We start from the raw sequence: 27,383 nt of genomic DNA, 5'->3' as shown, positions 1-27,383 counted from the left end.
AAAATAAAAAATTATGATAAAGCCTAAATGTGCGTCTATATCTGCGTTTACATATGCGTTTATATTAGCGTCTATTTCCGCATCTATATTCGTGTCTATCCTCACGTCTATCTGAACAATAGACACGCATATATACGTAAAAATAGACGCACACGTCAAAATTCAAACCATACTTAAATCATTTCTTTTCAAACTGCGCCTTTCCTTTCCTGCGTTTTTTTGCGGTTCTGAAGCTTGAGTTTAGCCGACATGCAGTCTCTTCATGCCTCACCTCCTCATGACTCACCTCTTCTTTCATTTCAAACACACAAGAAGGGAAAAATGAAAGCCAAGGAGAGGTGATTCCATTATGTATTGCATTTTGTAAATCATCAATGGCAGTCATCGAGCTAAAATCAGCCGACCGAGCGCGCTTGATAGCGCGTCTACATTTCAGTGTAGACGCAAAAAATGTTTCCTCTCATAGCATCTGAGGGTGCGTCTTAGAGCGCGTGTGCTGGTGCGTGTGCAAGTAAATCTACACACGAGGATACACGCGCGCGCAAATTGACCTGAATTTGCGTGTGACAGCGCGTCTCTGATGCATCTTAGATGCGAATATAGACGCGTTGGACAGAAGGTTGACTTTGGGAGCGCGTCTGAGGGTGCGTCTAACCTACAATTTAGATGCGAGGATACAGGCGCCAGCTCTCCCAGCTCTGATAGTAAACAATATATTTTTGCAATGATAAATGTGACCAATCCCATGTTTGTGTTTATCAATTTTCTTGTTTATAAGAAGCATTAGCACTTAAGTTTTATGCTCAATGTCTAAAGAAAGCTCTTTAAAAAAGTAGGTAATATATGATTTTTGTATGCAAATAAATTTGTCTTTTTCCTGTGTTTTTTTGCAGATGTCGTATCCTGGTTCATCTAGCAATGACCCAGATTTAGATTGCATGAATGATACATTGGCCTCGTTTGGTAGGGGGTCAATGCATTTTTTGGAGGTTTTCCTAGTAGGGAAGACTTCATGGGAGAGATGACCAGACACCTTGGCCGCTCTCCCACAGCGGACGAGGTGTTCAGTGTCATGTCTGGAACGCCTCTGACGTCTTTGCCTAGCACTACTTCCCAAACTCCACATGCAGGTACTCCACATGCAGGTACTCCATATGCAGGTACTCCACGTGCAGCACCTGTACGTGCATCAGCTGAAGCACAAGCATCTGCAGAAGCAAGTGCATCTGCAGAAGCACGTGCGTCTAGCGAGGCACAGGGTAGTCGACAAAGAGGGAGGAGGGAGAGTCGAGGGGGAGGACGAGGCTTGTGTGGGGGTTGCCTAGGAGGTGGCGAGCGATCACCCTCACCAGTAGATCACGTAGAGGAGGTTGTACACCAGTACTATAGAGTTACAAATGTTGGTGGCATCTTTCATGATGATGAAGGAAGGGATGTAATGGCGTACATGAGGAGCGTCGTGCATGTGACGTATAAAGATTGTTTCATTACCTTCAAAAATCAGAAAAGTGGCTTGTGGCAGGAGGTGTTGAGGGCAGTCCATAGGAGGTATATGCTTCACAAAAGTGAGGAATATGCTTCACAACAAAAGATCCCACCTCATGACACGGGCCAAGGACTCACTGCGGAGGCAGGAGGAGGGGCGTGGAGCCTATAGCCAACCACCTATGTGCCACCGCATAGAGTGGAAGAAAGCCAAGAAGAAAGCAGCAGAGAAAGTGAAGAGTCGCCAGCACGCAGAGGCGCGATGGATCCAAATGGAAACTATGGGATCGTCGCATTACGGATCGGGCGGCAGAGAGTCGTGGGAGGCAGAGTTTGTAAGTATATTTTGATTTTTAGTTTTTTAAAATTTATATTTCTTTCAATTCTTTATATAATTTATTCTAATATATTGTGACTCATAATTGTTTGTATATATCATAATTGTTTTGCAGACTACTATCGTTGGTAGGATACCTACTCCTAGAGAGGTAGGTTACCATCGAGGCCATAACCGCGCAGCCACATGGCTTCACTTCTATGAGGAGGGTCTCATCACTGAGGACCAATACAACCGGGCCATGAGGATTTGACAGCTAGAGGAGGTATCTTACTGAAGTGGATCCCTCTCAACCACGACTATGGAAAGATGATGAAGACTTGAAGATGACCTCTATAGTACCTCAAGAGACGCGCCCGACTTTGCGCGTCTAACATGTGCGTCTATGCCTCGTTTCGATTGTAGTGTTTGCCTTTATTTACACGAGCATTGTACACATTACTGAAACTATTTTGTATGGCCTAAATAAAGCACATAGTGCTATAGCTGCCCTGCCACAAATTTTTTTTCCTTGTTACCGTTGCTATTAGCGTCGCAAATTTACTGCACGCGTCGCTATTAGCATTGCAAAGCATCGTTCAATGCGACGCTAATACCGATGTCAATAGCAATGTTGATAACGGCGTTGATATTAACTGTTCTATGGCATCGCCAATGACAACGTTTTTTACGTTGACATGGGCAAATTTCTTTATTAACATTTTCGTCACTTTTAACGTCGGTATAATGCCTATATCTTGTAGTGTTGAACAACAACCTTAGACTATGCCATCCTCTGTTTGTACACAAACACTTTGCCTTCAGAATTGTTGCACTTGGCCACCCTCTTCTTCGTCTTTGCTTTGTAGATGTAGGCAATTCTCTTGCCAAAATTTTAGTTTACTTCCTCTACTATGTTCACCCCTTCAATTTATAAAAGAAAAGTACTTAGATACTGGTTAGATTAAGATCGCTTGTAGTCAAAGTTGCTTCCGTGGTCTTGTTCTTTATGGCTCTACGGGCTCCTTTTTCTTTATACCACATGGAATTCGACTGCTTGTCTGAGGGTATCTTCCCCTTGTCAACACTAGTCGTTGTCTTCTGCAGCTTTCATTGTCTCCTCTTTGTCCTTCTTCTGCTACTGCATCGCTAACTTCCTTCGGCCACTTTGTTCCCACCCTTCGTTTTCTCTCTCCTCCCCCTTTCCTGCATTAGTTACGTCCCTCTTTATAATCAGTGCTGCCCTTGACATCTCATCCTGATATGGCTCACAAAAGCTTGATGCTTTTCTCTCTAGAAAAGCTTAGGAAAAAGCTTTTTTTTATAAATCATTTCATGACATTAATGATTTATCAAGTGTATTAAAACGAGATTCTTCCTCAAGTGTATTAAAACGAGCTTCTCACGTCAAGGTTTACATTTTCCTTGTGTCACCATCTTTCAGGGTGTTGCCATAATTATTATTTATGAGTACTATGGGCATAGACGTCATTGATGATGAAGAAGTCCACCTAGACAAACACAACGGTGGCCTACTGAAAAGATTGGTCCAGCATACTGCAGCATGTTAGTCTTGTTATTCTGGAGTATTTGTAACGTGTCCACTAGTATCATCCAGGACACGTCTTAGTAGTCCATCGTAAAGGATGTCTAGAAAGCTCTGCCGGGCACTCCCATGGAATGTTACGGGATTTGCGATCTAGGGCTTTCCGCGTTTGCCACGTAGCGGAAGTGTTCTGGCCGTTCCCACTTAGGATCGATCGGAATTTGGGTTTTTCTTAAATGGTCATTTCCTAACAGCAACTAGCGTCGGACCCAAGCGAACTACTTTATGCAGAAACGCCAGGTCTGAAGCGGATTCACGTTGCACTTGGTTCAAGGAGAATGGGAAATGAGAGGGATGCAAAGCTCAACCTCTCTGCCATAAGGCATAGTCCCATTCCGTTCCCCTAAAATAGCATAAATCGGTTAAGACATAACTCTAGGTCAACGCTTTTGTTGTTCGTGTTCTTTGACAATCATCCCGCTGTTCTTTGAGATTTGAGAAAAGTTCCCGGCTAACCGGGACCACCCCACCGTAGGACGGACCCATGGCCCATCCTCCGCACTTTCCTCGGTTTGTTTTAGTTATGTAATTATCTAGCACATTAGTTGGACATGTAACACCCAGCTTTTTAATTAATCCGTTAAGCACTGGTTCCTTCACGTAATCTTATCACGTGACATAGAAAAACAATATCAGACAAGTTCTTTATTAATATATCATCATATTTATCTTTGAAATATAAAATTTCTTCCCATAGGCTTATCCACAATCCGCCCGAAGGCTATCCAGCAATCCACAGGGATCACTATTCCAAGTTTCTGCCCGTAGACTAGTATGTGGGCCTCGAGATCCAATCCCGAGTCACGTTAACCTCTTGTGCAGGACCTGGAAGGCGAGGGATTTACGACCAAAGCCCCCCTACCACCCAAGCGTCCTCTTGCTCCAAGTAGCGCTCAACGGAGAGACCTCTCGCGGCGGGTTCGGTCCACATTCCCGGCGCGGTCACAACCCCCTTGGTTAGGGTCAGGCAGACAGTCGGGGGTAACTAAAGCTGCCTCTCCCTTCAGGCCTTCAGCCTGAAGTATGGACATTCTTTTAATTTATAATTAATAAATCAAAGAGTGCTCTAAAATCTCTAGCAAGCACAAACATTTCCATTGATCGATCTTGTTGTTGGCAAACTGCTAAGGAAGGAATCTTTCCTTTTGAATGCATCTAGCACTCGATCCGGGGTGCCTTGCAACTTGACAAGATCCTTTATATTCTGGGTTAGGGCGTACCCTATTAACCCAACTTGGTCAACCCTAAAGTTCATTTGATACTTTAGTTTCCGGTTTTTTTTAAAACCTTCCTTACTTAGAAGGATATCAAAGTATACATCCTTTTGCAAGATAACTTGCGTAAGGATCTGCCATCCTTATTGCGGGACTTTAGCCTTTCTTCTTGTGAATCGATCACAAGACCATATGACTTCGTACTTGCCGCACAAGTCTTGCATCGTACTAAGCGATAATGGAGTTACGAAACAATCCGTTTCAGTTTCTTTAAGCTGACGTTTGTCAGACCTAGGGTTTCCTAGCTTTATTATTTTCTTTTAAGAAACTCAGGGATGAACCCTAATTTCTTTTACGTTTACAATTTACTGACCCTACAATCAGGGAATGTGGGCAAGTATTTAAGGTATAAACGTTTCTTGGGTTGTAATTCATTCCCAATAAATATTTCGCAGCATTTTTAGTCTGGTTAACTCTAGAAGGTAGTTTCGAGATTACTTCCGTATGATCTGTTTTCTACGTGTCACTTGACTTTTCAATCATATACCTCATTGATTTGAGGTTAGGTTAAATTCAACTGATCTTCCCTTTTCTTTGCGAACAAACTCATGCTAAATAAGCAATCTTTTCCTTGCTAAGTTATGTAGTTAGCAATGATAACTTCCTAAAGTTTAAGCATCGCAAGAATCCTTTCAAGATTTTCACTTTCCATGATGATTTGTTGTAAAAAGAAATAGGGGTTAATAGTGCAAGATGCAATTTTATACCTTCTAGACTTGACCGAAGTATACTACTTTAGTGGGTAAATAATCGTGCTCATGATTCGTTTCAATGCTTAATGCTATTTGAAAAAAACTATGTTTATACTTTATTTATTTTGCATGTTTCATTAAACTAAATTCCTTCGTCGTGAATAACTAGGACAAAATATATCTTATCCCTAACAATTCATCTTGCATGATTGAATTAGAACCGATATAAAATTAAAAAGGAAAAACCTGGGTTTGGCGTGAGATATCCATGGATACCGGGAGATGACCCTCCCGCAGCTACTCCTTGGACTTTCTTAGGCGGCATCGCAGTTGTAGTCCTTCGAACATGGAAGTAGCTTTACACTCCTTTTCGGAATTCCACCGTCGCTTCAATACACTTCTTGTCTTTTTCGAGGCAAGGAATCGTTAAGGGATTTGCCACGAGAAGGGGGTAATAAGACCTTTAAGATCTTAGTTTCTTCGGGAGGGAAAGGCTTACAAAGCCTAAAGAAAAGGCCCTATAGGGATATATACACAGTGAAAAGGGTGTGTGTGAGTGTGGTTTCAAAAACATATGAAGGGGGCCTTGGGAGATCGTTGTGTCAAGATTGTGGGAGAGAAGAAAGGAGCCTCACTTGTAGCTTTCTTGCTTGCACAATGGGGGAATACACACAAGGGTGGACGTTGAAAACAATTTTCCTCTTCTTAGTTGTGTAAGCCAAAAAGAACTCTAGTATATAGAAATAGAAGAACTCTATATATGCGTCTCAAGCCAAACTCAACTAACTAAGATGGCATTCTAACTGAGCCACGAACTAGAGTAGCTAAGGATAGTTGTCATCTAGCTATTATTCATGGGCGGTGTACCAACCGCATCTGCAACTGACAAGTCGCTGACATAAATGCACAACGGTCACCCTGGCATATCACGAGTGGAGCTCGATATCTCAACACTCCCCCTCGAGCTCAATCCCAATTCTTGCACACCAAGCAGGTCTCTGAACTTGCATAGCTTCTCTGTGCCCAATGCCTTCGTAAATATGTCAGTTACCTGATCCTCTGTGCTGACATAAACTATATCAATAAGACCTAGTAAAACCCTCTCCCGCACATAGTGATAATGCACCTCAATGTGCTTTGTTCTAGCATGATAGACTGGGTTATTTGCCAAGTGTATACTACTCATGTTGTCACAATAAATGACAACTGGCCCATCTATAGGCTGATGCATATCATAAAGTAGCTTATGCAACCAAGCTACCTCACATGCAGCCACTGCTGCACCCCTATACTCAGCCTCTGTGCTCGACAAGGCAATTGTAGGTTGTTTCTTGCTGCTCCAAGTGATTGCAGCACTCCCAAAAGAGAACACATATCCTGTGTTTGATCGTCTATCAGAAATACTACCAGCCCAATCAGCATCAGTGTATCCATGCAACTGTATCTGAACCCCAGTCTCATAAAGTAGTCCATACTACAATGTGGACTTCACATACCTAAGTATGCGTCTAGCCGCATCCAAATGTAGTTTCCTTGGAGCCTGCATAAACTGACTTACCAATCCAACAGCATAACTCAAATCTGGCCTGGTAATATATAAATCAAACTTCCTACTATGCGTCTGTACATAGTAGGGTCTTCCAGAAGCTCACCTGCATTTGCGCTCAGCTTCACATTCTGCTCCAAAGGAACTGAAATAGGCTTACAGCCTGTCATCCAATATTTGGACAGCATGTCCAATCCATACTGCCTCTGCAAGAGCCATATCCCACTTGGTGATCTAATCACCTCAATGCCCAAGAAATAACGTAGCCCTCCCAAATCCTTCATCTCAAACTTCTGCTTCAATAGCATTTTCACATGAAGGATATCTTCATCACTATCACCTGTGATAATCAAATCATCAACATAAATGACAAGCAGCATAATATCTTTCTCTGTTTTTCTCACATAAAGTGAGAAATCTTCCTTGGAAATCTGAAAGCCAATAGTGACAAGATATTGTCCTATCTTGTCAGACCATGCTCTAGGTGCTTGCTTCAAGCCATACAAGGCTTTCTTCAACCTGTAAACAAACTCAGGATGAACAGCATGCACATAACCTGGTGGCTTCTCCATATATACCTCTTCTTGCAAATCACCATGCAAGAAGGCATTCTTTACATCCATCTGATGTAAAGACCATTCCTTTGATGCAACCATAGCAATGACTGCTCTTACGGTTTCCATCCTTGCAAGCGGACTGAATGTTTCTTCATAATCAATGCCATATGTTTGTGCATACCCCTTGACTACTAATCTTGCCTTGTATCTGTTCACAGAACCATCTGTATTGTGCTTCATCTTATAAACCCACTTACAGCCAATTGCATTCTTACCTTTAGGAAAAGGTACCAATTCCCTTCTTACCTTTAGGAAAAGGTACCAATTCCCATGTAGCATTTGCTTCTAAGGCATCCATTTCTTCATCCATGGCTTTCTCCCATTTTTCTTTTCCCATGGCTTGCTCAAAAGAAGTGGGTTCTGGTTCATGTATCACTTTGACCATATAGGCATAGTGAATGGCTGTAAATCTATCATATTTCAGCCTATCCATAGGATAACTAGCTTTGGTAGACCTGCGCAAAGTAGGTTCACTCCCAGGTGCTCTCAAAACATCCCTGGTCTTCCTTACTCCAGGTGTAACAGTAGAAGGAATACCCAACTCATCATCAATGCTCTGTTCTGAGCCACTGGATTCACCATCCACATAAGAGTGACCTGCATTCACATCAAACATGGGCTGATCTACCTTCTCTTTTCCTTTTCGTGAAACCTGCATACCACTATCTGCATTGTTTTGAGGAGATTCTCCTGATCTCAATCTGCCTGTCCATGGCGAAGAATGTGAACCACTGCTAGAGGACACTCCAGGTCCACTAATATTTTGTGACTGCTGCTGTGAATTCTGTGCAAGATTACCATTTTGTGAATCTACATCATCAATCACATTTACTGGTTTATACCAGCTACTCATCTCATCAAAAACGACATCTCTGCTCACTGTAAACTTACGAGTAGAAGGGTTATAGCATCTATACCCTTTCTGATGCAGAGAGTAACCAATAAAGATGCACTTCTCAGCTTTTGGATCCAACTTGGATCTCAACTCATCTGGCACATGAACATAGGCAATGCAACAAAAAATCTTCAAATGAGAAATATCTGCTTTCCTACCAGTATACCTCTCCTCTGGAGTCATCCCATGTATTGCTCCAGTGGAAGTCCTGTTCATTATGTAGACTGCTGTAACGTGTCCCCTAGTATCATCCAGGACACGTCTTAGCAGTCCATCGGAAAGGATATCTAGAAAGCTCCGTCCGGCACTCCTATGGAATGTTACGGGTTTTGTGATCTAGTTCTTCCCGCGTCTGCCACGTAGCGGAAGTATCCTGGCCGTTCCCACTTAGGATCGACCGGAATTAGGGTTTTCCTAATGGGTCATTGGCTAACAGCAACTAGGGTCAGACCCGAGCAAACTACTTTACGCAGAAGCGCCAGGCCCGAAGCGGATTCACGCTGCACTTGGTTCAAGGAGAATGGGAAACGAGAGGGAATGCAAAGCTCAACCTCTCTACCATAAGGCATAGTCCCATTCCGTTCCCCTAAAACAGCGTAGATCGGATAAGACGTAACTCTAGGTCATCGTTCTCGTTATTCCTTTTTGATGACGTAACTCTAGGATTCAGATTGATGTCCGACATTGAGACATCTACAGACATGAAGAAAATCTTTAATGATAAGATACTTGTCAATGAGGTGACTTTCACTATTTCCGAGATTTTGGGCATCTCAAAAAGAGAGTTTCAGGATCAGTTTCAGGAGGTCCTGAAGAGGAAAAGACATGCATTGTCTACCACTGATGCACAGGGAGTTTTGATTGGAGAGTTGGATGAGGATGACCTAGAGTTTGTTTTAGTTATGTAATTATCTAACACATTAATTTGACATATAATAATCAGTTTCTTTAATTAATCTTGTTAAGCACGGGTTCCTTCACGTAATCTTATCACGTAACATATAAAAACAATATCAAGCAAGATCTTTTAACATCTCATCATTTTATCTTTGAATTACAAGAAGTTTTGCCCGTAGGCTTGTCCATAATCTGCCCGAAGGCTAACCAGTAATCTCCAGGGATCACTATTCCAAGCTTCCGCCCGTCAACTAGTATGCGGGCCTCGAGATCCAATCCCGAGTCACGTTAGCCTCTTGTGCAGGACCCGGAAGGTGAGGGATTTACGGCCAGAGCCCCCCTGGCACCCAAGCGTCCTCCTGCTCCAAGTAGAACTCAACGGAGATTCCTCTCGCGGCGAGTTCGGTCCACGTTCCCGGTGCGGTCAACAACCGCCTTGGTTAGGGTCAGGCAGGCAGTCGGGGGTAACTGAAGCTGCCTCTCCCTTCAGTCCTTTTAACCTGAAGTATAGGTACTTGTTTAATTTGTAATTCATAATTCAAACAGAGCCCTAAAATCTCTAGCAAGCACAAACATTTCCATTAATCAACCCAGTTGTATGGGAAACTGCTAAAGAAGTGTTCTTTCCTTTTTGAGTGTATCAGCAGTCGTTTTCAAGATGTCTTGTAACTTGGCAAGATCCTTTATATTCGGGTGTAGGGTATACCCAACTTGGTTAACCCTAAGGTACCTTAGATATGCTAGTTTCTATTTTATAACTTTCCTTATTTAGAAGGATATCCAAACACTACGTCTTTTTGCAAGATAACTTGCGTAAGGATCTGCCGTCCTTGAAGAGGGTTTTTCCCTTTTCTCCTTGTGAATTGATCACAAAATGATTTCATACATGTTGCGCAAGTCCGACGATGGAATAATCTGTTTAGATTCCTTAAGCTGACGTATGTCAAGCCTAGGGTTTCCTAGTTTCTTATCTTTATGAAATTATTGTCCTTACGGTAAGGAAAGTAGTCAAGGGTTTAGGGTATGAATGTTTCTATGTTTAGATTGGTTCGGTTAGCTTTTGGAAAGATTGGTTCGGTTAGCTTTTAGAAAGTAATCTTACTCGTCTTGTCACGGTGTCGAAGGGTTTGTGAAAGCTATGTCGCAACCACAGAAGTCCTTGATAAATTTCAGGAAATAAGATCAAACAAATGAATAAGCAAGATGTAAGGATTTGTGTCCACCAAGCTTTCAACGAGACCTCGTCTTTCCAGCAATGATAAGACTAAAAGCAGGTTTTCAGCTGAGCATAGAATTCATCCTTCAATATTGAAACATTTAATACAAATCTGTTTATCAACTTCAGACAGAAGTATTAGTATTATCCTTTCAGAGGTAGCTCCTTTCCAAGATCAAGAGGGTTGAACACGGAATGATCAAGATCCATATATTATTTTACATTCTCCATAAGCCAACAAATTGATTTGTGGCATTATATAGCACATTTTTCTCTTTCATGTTAATATTTTCACCATATGAACAATAACCGTAATCATGTGCAGCAAGTACTATTGCATCATCTTCATAGACATAACATCAGCAGTTGCAATCTGTCACTAGCCCTCAACAGAGTGTTTCCTCTGCTTGAAATAGCACTAGTCCTCAATAAATATATCCTGACCAACAAGGGCTTTCTTGAATTTAAAAAGTTATTTAAGCTCTCCACTCTTTGAAGGATAAATGGGAATCCTAGAAATGAATGTCAATATTTTCTAAAACCTGCAAAGTTTCTAAGCTTTCAAACCCTGTGCAAGAATCTTCTTTCATAAAAACCTGTAATTTGATCTGCTACTGTCCACATGATTGCTTGCCCAGGTGGGATCCTCATTAATCTAGGTAGCAATCCTTTCCATAAGGCAAGTAAACTCTCCTCTTTGTAAATCAATCTAATTGCATGAATCATGCCTGTGTAACGTAACCTACCCAACTCATCAGCCTTCTGAGCCATTAACCGAGTTTTTACAACATCAAAGGGCCAGTACACACAGGCCCCGCAAAACCTGCTACAAAACCTGAGATCATGGATTGCCAAGGTTGTATAACACATCCATCACCCTCGTGTTTATTCCACACGACTGCGTCAAATGCATTTTTCACACTGAACATTACACTTTGATTTACACCATTTCTCATGACTGTAGGAGCAGCACCAGCCCACAAACCAAGAAACCCTTCCTCCCGGATAATTGTTGCAGCACAATGGATAGGACCTTTGTAGCGTAACAAATGTGGAGACAATCCTCGTTGCTGCTGAAGTCTGATCTTCACAACCTCAAAAGGAGTCACAATCACAAGGGCCTCCAGGACACCTGCACCAAATCCCGCAGCCAATCTGCCAATATGGCTAATCTTTCCGGTCTCAGGATCCTTGAATGCTATCTGCAGAGCTACATTTGATCCCATCCGCAGAGTATACTTCAGGATTAAGTGTGTTGCAAATGGAGTGAGACCCTTCCATAAAGCTCTTACTCCTTCTTGCTGGACAATTGGCTTTCCACAGTGCAAGATCCCCTTATAATGACCACCTCTGTCTAACTGAAGTCGTGTCTTAATGACATCTATTGGTTGCAGACAGCATGCTTCCACAATCCCGCCAGTTCCCCCCGAAATCCTTTCCTTCCTATATCCAGAATTCAGCGCCGTTCACTGACTACTCTGTGGTGGAAGACGAAGAGGAAACTTCCACACTTCACGGCAAAGCCCAGGCTCTATATCTCCTTAATTCCACTTTTCAATCCACGCTTAATTCCCTCTTGTCGACCCTCAGGATTGATGATAATATGTGAGTCAGACAGAACCTTTGAAGGAGAGCCTGTTGGTCTGCAAATCATTCACGGCAAAGCACTTCAGCTGTTCGCAGTTTTCATGTTACTAGCATTTGCACTCGCGATTGTACCATGCATCCCCAGACTTATCAAACTCGTTGGCAGAAATTATCTCTCCTTCTTGTTGTACCTGTTCTCTCCTTTCTCCCATCCTGTGTCAGATCCATCCCTTCCTTCTCCGTCCCGTACTCTCCTCCCCTGTTTTTGCCTTTCTTCTCAAAATAGCTCCCAAAAGCTTCTCCTTTTTCCCCCCTCTTTAGCCTTTCAAAAATCCTCTCTTTAACCTTAATAGCTCACATATCATTATTTTTGGTTCAAATTCAAACTATCTATTCTAGAGCTTGTAGAAGTTTTTTAGCTTCTTCCTTCTCCTCCGATGCGTGTGTAGTCACATATGCATGCACCTGTGTGTGCTCATGGCCATGGCCACCGTGCTCCCATGGACGCCACAAACCCAGAAGGACAGGGCCATCCTCTTTCGCTCTATAGAAAACCCAAAACCACATGATGAAGCAGCCTCAGTCATTAAGCTCAAACCGTGAATCCGTCCAACAATCAATGGCTCCTCGTCTACGAGCAATAGTGCTGATGGATTTTGGCAAGCAATGATTCCAAACCTTTTTGCAGCAACATGTATCAAAATAGGCTGAAAGCATCTCATCATGTTCACTCATGCGCAGAAAATAAATGTAAACACAACAACTAAATATGTACAAAGTACCAAATCCCATGCACAACTTTTGGGTGGTTTACACACCTCGAATGCGCAGCAATACGACATCCACCCCCTCTAATCCTGCGCATCCTCCGGATGGGCCAACTTACCCATGATCATTATCATCAAGATCCACAAACAAATCAATCTCTTCGTTTTGCATTTCCGGTAGATCAACAAGATTTTCAGCCATATCATCTGTCCCTTCCATTGGAGTTTCTTGACGTTGCTCTTCTCTCGAAAATTCTTCCAATGCATAATCCTCATCATCTCTTTTCTTGAAAATCTTGATTATTTTTCCAGCAATAGGCACTCTAAGCACTGTTCCATCCAATTCTGTCAACTCATATGTTGCATTATCAAAGACATGTCTGACTATGTATGGCCCAAACCATCTTTTCATCATCTTCCAAAAAATCTGCAATAACTTCCTCATTTTCCGCATGGCTTTAGTGTGACTCTCATCCCAATAAAATTTCTGCCCCTTTCGAAACAGCTCATATAAACAATCTGCTATGTGTGCAAAATGGGGTGTCCAATTCATGTAAAACACACAAGCTCCAATGAATCTTTGTATCTCTGAAGTGGTAGAATAATACTCCATAATCTTGCCTATAAAATCCACCTTCTTATCCACAGTCTTGTATTTCGTGTCAACCCTGGCTTCATTATGTTCTTCTGCATTACATAAACCTTGCTGTAAATCAGCAATTCTGCACTCCAATGGCTGAATATTCTCAGCCCTCTGCTCTATGGACTGCATAGAAACAGCCCCAAACTCTGAATGCTGAAATATTTCAGCAGTAAACTCTGTTGGCTGAAAATTTTCAGCCCTCTGTCTCTCTGAAAGCTGATCATAACCAGCTGGAAACTCTGTTTGCTGAATTTCTTCAGCACTCAACACTCTTTGCTGAGTTACCTCAGCCTCTGACTCAATCTGTGACACAAAATCTGCAATTTCATGAAACATGTTCAGGGATTGCACTAATACATTACCATGACAATTCAGCATATCAGTTTTCAGCATATCTCTCATATCTGTCATCGTATCTGCACAAATCACACTGTCATACATACCATCTATGTGCTCATCATCCTCCAAAATTCCTGCATTTTTCAAATTTTTCTCCTTCCTGCATATATACTGCCTAGCAGCTCTAGACAATCTAGAAGTCTTCTGATAGCTCATCGAACTGTTTGCTGAAATCCCAACATAACCGGAGGAGAAAACTCCGCTGCCAGGAGGCGAGAACTCCAATCTCCTCTCCTCTGTACCACCGTCGTCTCGCGAAACGGCGGTACCTAATGAAAACCCGAATCCCTCACAGTGGGTAAGGGTGCATCTCTGAGAGTATCCCTGTTTCTAACATGGTTCACACATACAGTCATAAATTGAACTACTCTCATACCATCTTTACTGCGAATCCGTGCATAAGCAGATCCATCATCCATGACCTTTGTCTCCATACGCATCTCTGTAATGAATGGCTGACCAAGAATTATGGAATAAGAGCATGAATCCTGCACAAAGAAATGAAAATCCTCCTCTACATCACCAATAGAAACCCTGACACTAGGGCAAGCAGCATATAAATCACCTGCAGTGTTATTGGCGGCTCTCATATGCCACCCATGCTCTACATCCATAGGCCATCTGTTACTCTCATAAACTCCACGAACAATGAGATTAATCTCTGAACCATGATCAACCAATGCAACATAAGGTACCTGTTTTTCTCCAACCTTTACCATCGTCTCTGTAGTTGCCCTAGCCCAATGGCTCCGCGAAAAGTGACTACGCGGTACCAAAACAGGCTCATCAATTTCAGCATAATGCATAGGCTGAACCCTCTTCTCTACCTGTGGTAAAACAAAAGCATTATCAACCATAACCTCATCATCATCCTCATCCAACTCTCCAATCAAAACTCCCTGTGCATCAGTGGTAGACAATGCATGTCTTTTCCTCTTCAGGACCTCCTGAAACTGATCTTGAAACTCTCTTTTTGAGATGCCCAAAATCTCGGAAATAGTGAAAGTCACCTCACTGACAAGTATCTTATCATTAAAGATTTTCTTCATGTCTGTAGATGTCTCAATGTCGGACATCAATCTGAATCCTGGCTGCTTTCTCTCTCTAGGCTCTTGCCTCTTTTCCCTCTTTTGAACATCCTCCATCTGTCGATCTGGCCCTGGTCTTGAAGACGGTCCTGCAGTAGGTGGAGTAACAAACTCACCCCCTCTAGTCTTCTTAGCTGCACTTGGATTGTCTTCATCCCTCTTACGCTTCTCCTCAACAAATACATCTGCACCATGAGATTTAGCCAAAAAAGCATAAATAGAATACCTGTCAACAGGCGAGTCCCATCCTGTCTCTGATTTGATGCTAGAGCCTGCACTAGTCAAAACAGTTTGCTGAATTTTCCCCTTGTTTGCAGTCTCCATAGCATAAGTCCATAGTGCGGACTGAGTCTCCAATCCCTTCTCAATCTGTACTCCATATGCAGAAGCATCACCTCTAGCCGTCACATAAGAAGTACGCGCAGCCATGTCCTCCACTAACTTCTTCATTCCACCTTTACCAAAGTTGGTAGCAAGTGGAGCTCCTGTCTCAGTCAACCAAATCTTACCATCTTGCCCCCAATATACCAAATTCTGCCTCCTTGCATCCTGGAAAGAGTCACAATCCCTACAATGCTGATGCTCCGTACTATCACACCAAATACATCTCCGATCTCTCCTAGGTGCATTAGGAGCACTCCTAGGTGCAATAGGAGCACTAGAAGAAGTAGCAGGCGCAGTGGAAGCAAACTGCTCCTTCAACTTACCCACCAACTCCGCTTTGACTGACTCAAGTGTCAAATCTGTGATTCCTTTGATTATATCATCAATAGAGGTAGGCACTGATGGAACAGATGGGTTTGGAGCAGAAGGTGTAGGCATCGGTCGTGGAATAGGAGGAATAGGTGGAGTAGAAACAGTAGGCACTGGCATAGGCCAAGAAACTGGCTGAGGAGGAGAAGAAATAACAGGGATAGAAGTAGGCATAGGAGCAGATGATGGCGTAGGTGTCATAGAACCATTCTGTAGGCGAGTCTTCCATATCCTCCTCTTGGTCAAAGTCGAGACTGCATCCTGAGCATCCTGCCAATCAGTTTTAAGACCCATAGGCTTCGTGCGATCTTCAAGAAGCTCACCCAATTCTTCTTGAAGAGCAGGATCTGCAGCTTGCAAGAAAAGCTCAACTTTTTCAACATCCAATGCTCTTTGTTCAATGGCATCAAGCTGACTATACCTCTCTTCAAATTCTCGAATCAACTCCGAAGCAGCAAGACCCTTGTTTGGCATGTAGACCCACTCTCGGAATGACCGCCGAGTAGCCATACCAAAGTCCTCAAGGAAGTATTCTTCTTTTAGAGCCTTCTTAAAATCTTGCCAATGTGTATTTTGAATAAATAAATCAGTCACCTTTGTCCTCAAAGCAGGTGTGACAAGACGAAGGAAGTACTTACTCATAAGTCCAGCAGGAACTCCGAAAAACCCCATCTTGATCTCATATGTCTTCAAATATGCTGAAACATTACGCCCATCAAATAGCTTCTTCTCACTCTCAACTGCTTCAATAGCCTTAGTCGCACTGTTTGCATTCTCCTGCTCCGAATAGAGTTGCCTTTGCTGAGACAACTGTTGTTGATGCAATTGTTGTTGCTGCTGCATATACATTTGAGTTTGCTGATTTTGGAGCTGCATATACATGGACATATTCTGCAAAATCTGTTTTAGATCCTCCGTTGAAGTACTTGACGCAGCAGTCATTGAGGGTGCTGAAGTAGAGACAGCTGGAGTTGTAGAGGAAGCTGAAATAGAGGCTGAAGTGTCTCCCATCCTGAAATTTCTGCGACGCTTTCACGTCGGGTTCACCAAAGATGTCGAAGGGTTTGTGAAAGCTATGTCGCAACCACAGAAGTCCTTGATAAATTTCAGGAAATAAGATCAAACAAATGAGTAAGCAAGATGTAAGGATTTGTGTCCACCAAGCTTTCAACGAGACCTCGTCTTTCCAGCAATGATAAGACTAAAAGCAGGTTTTCAGCTGAGCATAGAATTCATCCTTCAATATTGAAACATTTAATACAAATCTGTTTATCAACTTCAGACAGAAGTATTAGTATTATCCTTTCAGAGGTAGCTCCTTTCCAAGATCAAGAGGGTTGAACACGGAATGATCAAGATCCATATATTATTTTACATTCTCCATAAGCCAACAAACTGATTTGTGGCATTATATAGCACATTTTTCTCTTTCATGTTAATATTTTCACCATATGAACAATAACCGTAATCATGTGCAGCAAGTACTATTGCATCATCTTCATAGACATAACATCAGCAGTTGCAATCTGTCACTAGCCCTCAACAGAGTGTTTCCTCTGCTTGAAATAGCACTAGTCCTCAATAAATATATCCTGACCAACAAGGGCTTTCTTGAATTTAAAAAGTTATTTAAGCTCTCCACTCTTTGAAGGATAAATGGGAATCCTAGAAATGAATGTCAATATTTTCTAAAACCTGCAAAGTTTCTAAGCTTTCAAACCCTGTGCAAGAATCTTCTTTCATAAAAACCTGTAATTTGATCTGCTACTGTCCACATGATTGCTTGCCCAGGTGGGATCCTCATTAATCTAGGTAGCAATCCTTTCCATAAGGCAAGTAAACTCTCCTCTTTGTAAATCAATCTAATTGCATGAATCATGCCTGTGTAACGTAACCTACCCAACTCATCAGCCTTCTGAGCCATTAACCGAGTTTTTACAACATCAAAGGGCCAGTACACACAGGCCCCGCAAAACCTGCTACAAAACCTGAGATCATGGACTGCCAAGGTTGTATAACACATCCATCACCCTCGTGTTTATTCCACACGACTGCGTCAAATGCATTTTTCACACTGAACATTACACTTTGATTTACACCATTTCTCATGACTGTAGGAGCAGCACCAGCCCACAAACCAAGAAACCCTTCCTCCCGGATAATTGTTGCAGCACAATGGATAGGACCTTTGTAGCATAACAAATGTGGAGACAATCCTCGTTGCTGCTGAAGTCTGATCTTCACAACCTCAAAAGGAGTCACAATCACAAGGGCCTCCAGGACACCTGCACCAAATCCCGCAGCCAATCTGCCAATATGGCTAATCTTTCCGGTCTCAGGATCCTTGAATGCTATCTGCAGAGCTGCATTTGATCCCATCCGCAGAGTATACTTCAGGATTAAGTGTGTTGCAAATGGAGTGAGACCCTTCCATAAAGCTCTTACTCCTTCTTGCTGGACAATTGACTTTCCACAGTGCAAGATCCCCTTATAATGACCACCTCTGTCTAACTGAAGTCGTGTCTTAATGACATCTATTGGCTGCAGACAGCATGCTTCCACAATCCCGCCAGTTCCCCCCGAAATCCTTTCCTTCCTATATCCAGAATTCAGCGCCGTTCACTGACTACTCTGTGGTGGAAGACGAAGAGGAAACTTCCACACTTCACGGCAAAGCCCAGGCTCTATATCTCCTTAATTCCACTTTTCAATCCACGCTTAATTCCCTCTTGTCGACCCTCAGGATTGATGATAATATGTGAGTCAGACAGAACCTTTGAAGGAGAGCCTGTTGGTCTGCAAATCATTCACGGCAAAGCACTTCAGCTGTTCGCAGTTTTCATGTTACTAGCATTTGCACTCGCGATTGTACCATGCATCCCCAGACTTATCAAACTCGTTGGCAGAAATTATCTCTCCTTCTTGTTGTACCTGTTCTCTCCTTTCTCCCATCCTGTGTCAGATCCATCCCTTCCTTCTCCGTCCCGTACTCTCCTCCCCTGTTTTTGCCTTTCTTCTCAAAATAGCTCCCAAAAGCTTCTCCTTTTTCCCCCCTCTTTAGCCTTTCAAAAATCCTCTCTTTAACCTTAATAGCTCACATATCATTATTTTTGGTTCAAATTCAAACTATCTATTCTAGAGCTTGTAGAAGTTTTTTAGCTTCTTCCTTCTCCTCCGATGCGTGTGTAGTCACATATGCATGCACCTGTGTGTGCTCATGGCCATGGCCACCGTGCTCCCATGGACGCCACAAACCCAGAAGGACAGGGCCATCCTCTTTCGCTCTATAGAAAACCCAAAACCACATGATGAAGCAGCCTCAGTCATTAAGCTCAAACCGTGAATCCGTCCAACAATCAATGGCTCCTCGTCTACGAGCAATAGTGCTGATGGATTTTGGCAAGCAATGATTCCAAACCTTTTTGCAGCAACATGTATCAAAATAGGCTGAAAGCATCTCATCATGTTCACTCATGCGCAGAAAATAAATGTAAACACAACAACTAAATATGTACAAAGTACCAAATCCCATGCACAACTTTTGGGTGGTTTACACACCTCGAATGCGCAGCAATACGACATCCACCCCCTCTAATCCTGCGCATCCTCCGGATGGGCCAACTTACCCATGATCATTATCATCAAGATCCACAAACAAATCAATCTCTTCGTTTTGCATTTCCGGTAGATCAACAAGATTTTCAGCCATATCATCTGTCCCTTCCATTGGAGTTTCTTGACGTTGCTCTTCTCTCGAAAATTCTTCCAATGCATAATCCTCATCATCTCTTTTCTTGAAAATCTTGATTATTTTTCCAGCAATAGGCACTCTAAGCACTGTTCCATCCAATTCTGTCAACTCATATGTTGCATTATCAAAGACATGTCTGACTATGTATGGCCCAAACCATCTTTTCATCATCTTCCAAAAAATCTGCAATAACTTCCTCATTTTCCGCATGGCTTTAGTGTGACTCTCATCCCAATAAAATTTCTGCCCCTTTCGAAACAGCTCATATAAACAATCTGCTATGTGTGCAAAATGGGGTGTCCAATTCATGTAAAACACACAAGCTCCAATGAATCTTTGTATCTCTGAAGTGGTAGAATAATACTCCATAATCTTGCCTATAAAATCCACCTTCTTATCCACAGTCTTGTATTTTGTGTCAACCCTGGCTTCATTATGTTCTTCTGCATTACATAAACCTTGCTGTAAATCAGCAATTCTGCACTCCAATGGCTGAATATTCTCAGCCCTCTGCTCTATGGACTGCATAGAAACAGCCCCAAACTCTGAATGCTGAAATATTTCAGCAGTAAACTCTGTTGGCTGAAAATTTTCAGCCCTCTGTCTCTCTGAAAGCTGATCATAACCAGCTGGAAACTCTGTTTGCTGAATTTCTTCAGCACTCAACACTCTTTGCTGAGTTACCTCAGCCTCTGACTCAATCTGTGACACAAAATCTGCAATTTCATGAAACATGTTCAGGGATTGCACTAATACATTACCATGACAATTCAGCATATCAGTTTTCAGCATATCTCTCATATCTGTCATCGTATCTGCACAAATCACACTGTCATACATACCATCTATGTGCTCATCATCCTCCAAAATTCCTGCATTTTTCAAATTTTTCTCCTTCCTGCATATATACTGCCTAGCAGCTCTAGACAATCTAGAAGTCTTCTGATAGCTCATCGAACTGTTTGCTGAAATCCCAACATAACCGGAGGAGAAAACTCCGCTGCCAGGAGGCGAGAACTCCAATCTCCTCTCCTCTGTACCACCGTCGTCTCGCGAAACGGCGGTACCTAATGAAAACCCGAATCCCTCACAGTGGGTAAGGGTGCATCTCTGAGAGTATCCCTGTTTCTAACATGGTTCACACATACAGTCATAAATTGAACTACTCTCATACCATCTTTACTGCGAATCCGTGCATAAGCAGATCCATCATCCATGACCTTTGTCTCCATACGCATCTCTGTAATGAATGGCTGACCAAGAATTATGGAATAAGAGCATGAATCCTGCACAAAGAAATGAAAATCCTCCTCTACATCACCAATAGAAACCCTGACACTAGGGCAAGCAGCATATAAATCACCTGCAGTGTTATTGGCGGCTCTCATACGCCACCCATGCTCTACATCCATAGGCCATCTGTTACTCTCATAAACTCCACGAACAATGAGATTAATCTCTGAACCATGATCAACCAATGCAACATAAGGTACCTGTTTTTCTCCAACCTTTACCATCGTCTCTGTAGTTGCCCTAGCCCAATGGCTCCGCGAAAAGTGACTACGCGGTACCAAAACAGGCTCATCAATTTCAGCATAATGCATAGGCTGAACCCTCTTCTCTACCTGTGGTAAAACAAAAGCATTATCAACCATAACCTCATCATCATCCTCATCCAACTCTCCAATCAAAACTCCCTGTGCATCAGTGGTAGACAATGCATGTCTTTTCCTCTTCAGGACCTCCTGAAACTGATCTTGAAACTCTCTTTTTGAGATGCCCAAAATCTCGGAAATAGTGAAAGTCACCTCACTGACAAGTATCTTATCATTAAAGATTTTCTTCATGTCTGTAGATGTCTCAATGTCGGACATCAATCTGAATCCTGGCTGCTTTCTCTCTCTAGGCTCTTGCCTCTTTTCCCTCTTTTGAACATCCTCCATCTGTCGATCTGGCCCTGGTCTTGAAGACGGTCCTGCAGTAGGTGGAGTAACAAACTCACCCCCTCTAGTCTTCTTAGCTGCACTTGGATTGTCTTCATCCCTCTTACGCTTCTCCTCAACAAATACATCTGCACCATGAGATTTAGCCAAAAAAGCATAAATAGAATACCTGTCAACAGGCGAGTCCCATCCTGTCTCTGATTTGATGCTAGAGCCTGCACTAGTCAAAACAGTTTGCTGAATTTTCCCCTTGTTTGCAGTCTCCATAGCATAAGTCCATAGTGCGGACTGAGTCTCCAATCCCTTCTCAATCTGTACTCCATATGCAGAAGCATCACCTCTAGCCGTCACATAAGAAGTACGCGCAGCCATGTCCTCCACTAACTTCTTCATTCCACCTTTACCAAAGTTGGTAGCAAGTGGAGCTCCTGTCTCAGTCAACCAAATCTTACCATCTTGCCCCCAATATACCAAATTCTGCCTCCTTGCATCCTGGAAAGAGTCACAATCCCTACAATGCTGATGCTCCGTACTATCACACCAAATACATCTCCGATCTCTCCTAGGTGCATTAGGAGCACTCCTAGGTGCAATAGGAGCACTAGAAGAAGTAGCAGGCGCAGTGGAAGCAAACTGCTCCTTCAACTTACCCACCAACTCCGCTTTGACTGACTCAAGTGTCAAATCTGTGATTCCTTTGATTATATCATCAATAGAGGTAGGCACTGATGGAACAGATGGGTTTGGAGCAGAAGGTGTAGGCATCGGTCGTGGAATAGGAGGAATAGGTGGAGTAGAAACAGTAGGCACTGGCATAGGCCAAGAAACTGGCTGAGGAGGAGAAGAAATAACAGGGATAGAAGTAGGCATAGGAGCAGATGATGGCGTAGGTGTCATAGAACCATTCTGTAGGCGAGTCTTCCATATCCTCCTCTTGGTCAAAGTCGAGACTGCATCCTGAGCATCCTGCCAATCAGTTTTAAGACCCATAGGCTTCGTGCGATCTTCAAGAAGCTCACCCAATTCTTCTTGAAGAGCAGGATCTGCAGCTTGCAAGAAAAGCTCAACTTTTTCAACATCCAATGCTCTTTGTTCAATGGCATCAAGCTGACTATACCTCTCTTCAAATTCTCGAATCAACTCCGAAGCAGCAAGACCCTTGTTTGGCATGTAGACCCACTCTCGGAATGACCGCCGAGTAGCCATACCAAAGTCCTCAAGGAAGTATTCTTCTTTTAGAGCCTTCTTAAAATCTTGCCAATGTGTATTTTGAATAAATAAATCAGTCACCTTTGTCCTCAAAGCAGGTGTGACAAGACGAAGGAAGTACTTACTCATAAGTCCAGCAGGAACTCCGAAAAACCCCATCTTGATCTCATATGTCTTCAAATATGCTGAAACATTACGCCCATCAAATAGCTTCTTCTCACTCTCAACTGCTTCAATAGCCTTAGTCGCACTGTTTGCATTCTCCTGCTCCGAATAGAGTTGCCTTTGCTGAGACAACTGTTGTTGATGCAATTGTTGTTGCTGCTGCATATACATTTGAGTTTGCTGATTTTGGAGCTGCATATACATGGACATATTCTGCAAAATCTGTTTTAGATCCTCCGTTGAAGTACTTGACGCAGCAGTCATTGAGGGTGCTGAAGTAGAGACAGCTGGAGTTGTAGAGGAAGCTGAAATAGAGGCTGAAGTGTCTCCCATCCTGAAATTTCTGCGACGCTTTCACGTCGGGTTCACCAAAGATGTCGAAGGGTTTGTGAAAGCTATGTCGCAACCACAGAAGTCCTTGATAAATTTCAGGAAATAAGATCAAACAAATGAGTAAGCAAGATGTAAGGATTTGTGTCCACCAAGCTTTCAACGAGACCTCGTCTTTCCAGCAATGATAAGACTAAAAGCAGGTTTTCAGCTGAGCATAGAATTCATCCTTCAATATTGAAACATTTAATACAAATCTGTTTATCAACTTCAGACAGAAGTATTAGTATTATCCTTTCAGAGGTAGCTCCTTTCCAAGATCAAGAGGGTTGAACACGGAATGATCAAGATCCATATATTATTTTACATTCTCCATAAGCCAACAAACTGATTTGTGGCATTATATAGCACATTTTTCTCTTTCATGTTAATATTTTCACCATATGAACAATAACCGTAATCATGTGCAGCAAGTACTATTGCATCATCTTCATAGACATAACATCAGCAGTTGCAATCTGTCACTAGCCCTCAACAGAGTGTTTCCTCTGCTTGAAATAGCACTAGTCCTCAATAAATATATCCTGACCAACAAGGGCTTTCTTGAATTTAAAAAGTTATTTAAGCTCTCCACTCTTTGAAGGATAAATGGGAATCCTAGAAATGAATGTCAATATTTTCTAAAACCTGCAAAGTTTCTAAGCTTTCAAACCCTGTGCAAGAATCTTCTTTCATAAAAACCTGTAATTTGATCTGCTACTGTCCACATGATTGCTTGCCCAGGTGGGATCCTCATTAATCTAGGTAGCAATCCTTTCCATAAGGCAAGTAAACTCTCCTCTTTGTAAATCAATCTAATTGCATGAATCATGCCTGTGTAACGTAACCTACCCAACTCATCAGCCTTCTGAGCCATTAACCGAGTTTTTACAACATCAAAGGGCCAGTACACACAGGCCCCGCAAAACCTGCTACAAAACCTGAGATCATGGACTGCCAAGGTTGTATAACACATCCATCACCCTCGTGTTTATTCCACACGACTGCGTCAAATGCATTTTTCACACTGAACATTACACTTTGATTTACACCATTTCTCATGACTGTAGGAGCAGCACCAGCCCACAAACCAAGAAACCCTTCCTCCCGGATAATTGTTGCAGCACAATGGATAGGACCTTTGTAGCATAACAAATGTGGAGACAATCCTCGTTGCTGCTGAAGTCTGATCTTCACAACCTCAAAAGGAGTCACAATCACAAGGGCCTCCAGGACACCTGCACCAAATCCCGCAGCCAATCTGCCAATATGGCTAATCTTTCCGGTCTCAGGATCCTTGAATGCTATCTGCAGAGCTGCATTTGATCCCATCCGCAGAGTATACTTCAGGATTAAGTGTGTTGCAAATGGAGTGAGACCCTTCCATAAAGCTCTTACTCCTTCTTGCTGGACAATTGACTTTCCACAGTGCAAGATCCCCTTATAATGACCACCTCTGTCTAACTGAAGTCGTGTCTTAATGACATCTATTGGCTGCAGACAGCATGCTTCCACAATCCCGCCAGTTCCCCCCGAAATCCTTTCCTTCCTATATCCAGAATTCAGCGCCGTTCACTGACTACTCTGTGGTGGAAGACGAAGAGGAAACTTCCACACTTCACGGCAAAGCCCAGGCTCTATATCTCCTTAATTCCACTTTTCAATCCACGCTTAATTCCCTCTTGTCGACCCTCAGGATTGATGATAATATGTGAGTCAGACAGAACCTTTGAAGGAGAGCCTGTTGGTCTGCAAATCATTCACGGCAAAGCACTTCAGCTGTTCGCAGTTTTCATGTTACTAGCATTTGCACTCGCGATTGTACCATGCATCCCCAGACTTATCAAACTCGTTGGCAGAAATTATCTCTCCTTCTTGTTGTACCTGTTCTCTCCTTTCTCCCATCCTGTGTCAGATCCATCCCTTCCTTCTCCGTCCCGTACTCTCCTCCCCTGTTTCTGCCTTTCTTCTCAAAATAGCTCCCAAAAGCTTCTCCTTTTTCCCCCCTCTTTAGCCTTTCAAAAATCCTCTCTTTAACCTTAATAGCTCACATATCATTATTTTTGGTTCAAATTCAAACTATCTATTCTAGAGCTTGTAGAAGTTTTTTAGCTTCTTCCTTCTCCTCCGATGCGTGTGTAGTCACATATGCATGCACCTGTGTGTGCTCATGGCCATGGCCACCGTGCTCCCATGGATGCCACAAACCCAGAAGGACAGGGCCATCCTCTTTCGCTCTATAGAAAACCCAAAACCACATGATGAAGCAGCCTCAGTCATTAAGCTCAAACCGTGAATCCGTCCAACAATCAATGGCTCCTCGTCTACGAGCAATAGTGCTGATGGATTTTGGCAAGCAATGATTCCAAACCTTTTTGCAGCAACATGTATCAAAATAGGCTGAAAGCATCTCATCATGTTCACTCATGCGCAGAAAATAAATGTAAACACAACAACTAAATATGTACAAAGTACCAAATCCCATGCACAACTTTTGGGTGGTTTACACACCTCGAATGCGCAGCAATACGACAACGGTTTTACTATCCTTGTGACAATTAACTTTCCCAATCAATACAGTTTAATTTGGCATATAGCATAATGCCAAGATGATACAAAGAGCGACGATACTTCTTGGGACAAAGGCCTAGCTGAGAAATTGGTGTATACACACTTTATTAGTCCCAAGTCCTCAAATAGTAGGGGAAAAGTGTTAATAGAGTGTCATCCAGCAATTCCCTATTACATTTTCTTTCCAAATGAGTTCGTATATCTAATTTTTATACTTGTTAATTCCTAACATTTAACTTCCGTTTTCTTTAAAGATGAACTCATGCCAAATAACAACAGTTGCCTTGCTAAGATGTGCAACTAGCAAAGATAACTCCCTAGTAATTTGAGCATTGAAGAAACCTTCCATGAATTTAGCCATTTTACCATGATTTGTTGCGAAAGGAATAAGACTAATGGTGCAAGATATAATTTCTACACTTTAGGAATATATTACTATAGTAAATGGTTAATCTTGCCTATAATTTTATAATGCTTGATGCAATTTGAAGAAAGCTAATTTGTATACATTGTCGTCCATAGGCTAACTCCTTCGTAAAAAAATAACTCGAACAAATATATCTTTCCTTAACAATTTTTCTTTGCATGATTGACTTAAAACCAAATTAACACCAAGAGGAAAAACCTGGCTTTGAGGGGAGATATCCACATGGATACCGGGAGATGACCCTCCCGCCGCTACACCTTGGACTTTCTTCGGCGGCATCGTAGTTCGAATGTGAGATAACCTTTCCCTTTTTCTTCTTGGAATTCCACCGTCTTCTCCTTCCTTATCTTTTACCTTTTTCCCACTCTTCCTCCTTCACTCCCTCTTTTTACTCCCTCTACTTCCCTCCCTATCTTTTATCTCACGGCTATTTCTTCCTTACGGGATACCATACGAAGCCATGATGATGAATTTGATTTTTTTAGGACATGGGAGTGTGTGGACACCGGCTTGTTTGATAAGATTAAGAACACAAAGCTCAACTATGAGAGCACTTGCACAAAAAGGTTTGAAAGTGAGTGAAGGGATTAACGCAAGAGAATGGAAGTTTGCAAGGTAGCCTAAGGACAAGGTAGGCCTATGGTTGTGACCTGAAAAATCTAAAGAGCTATGAGGAGGGAAAAGAGCAAGGGCTTAGGAAATTAAAACCGGAAGAGGAAACAAGGGGGCTTAGGGGGGAAAATTTAAACCCGGGGGGGGGGGGGTAATAAGGACTTTTAGGGGATTAAAATCCGGAGGGGAACAGAACAAGGCTTAGGAGGGGAATTATACCGGGAGGGGGGGGGGGGAAAGAACAAGGGCCTTAGGGGGGGATTTAAAACCCCGGGAGGGGGGGGGGAGAACAAGGGCTTAGGGGAGGGATTTAAAACCCCGGGAGGGGGGGGAAGAAAAAGGGCTTAAGAAGTCCACCTTGGAACCTTCCAAGGGGCTTCTGGAAGGGCCACGTGGGGGGGGGGAAGAACAGCTAATTCGGCAAAAACGGCGGGACTGGCCTGCAGCAGTCGATGGTGGCGTGATGGAGGGCAGACGGTCGGCGTGGCAGTGGCGATTCGTCTCCTTCCTTCAGCTCAAAGCTATGGCGGCATTCGGTTCTTCTCACGGCCCCCC

The 27,383-nt window shown here is 42.7% G+C and overlaps 3 pseudogenes; all 3 read right to left on the bottom strand.

The window, feature by feature from the left end:
- Nucleotides 1-10,923: 10,923 nt before the first annotated feature.
- Nucleotides 10,924-12,343, bottom strand: LOC148014762 (mitochondrial succinate-fumarate transporter 1 pseudogene; annotated as a pseudogene).
- A 4,970-nt stretch (nt 12,344-17,313) lies between these two features.
- LOC148014761 (mitochondrial succinate-fumarate transporter 1 pseudogene) lies at nt 17,314-18,733 on the bottom strand (annotated as a pseudogene).
- A 4,970-nt stretch (nt 18,734-23,703) lies between these two features.
- The window catches only part of LOC148014760 (mitochondrial succinate-fumarate transporter 1 pseudogene), a 47,327-nt pseudogene continuing 43,647 nt past the window's right edge, over nt 23,704-27,383 (bottom strand).

This window comes from Lygodium microphyllum, chromosome 25, assembly GCF_053477565.2.
Source record: "Lygodium microphyllum isolate KBCC chromosome 25, Lygodium_microphyllum_v1.1.10, whole genome shotgun sequence".
NCBI classification, from domain to species: domain Eukaryota; kingdom Viridiplantae; phylum Streptophyta; class Polypodiopsida; order Schizaeales; family Lygodiaceae; genus Lygodium; species Lygodium microphyllum.
Note: the sequence above shows the minus strand (reverse complement) of the source record. Positions and strands in the feature narration are given on the sequence as shown.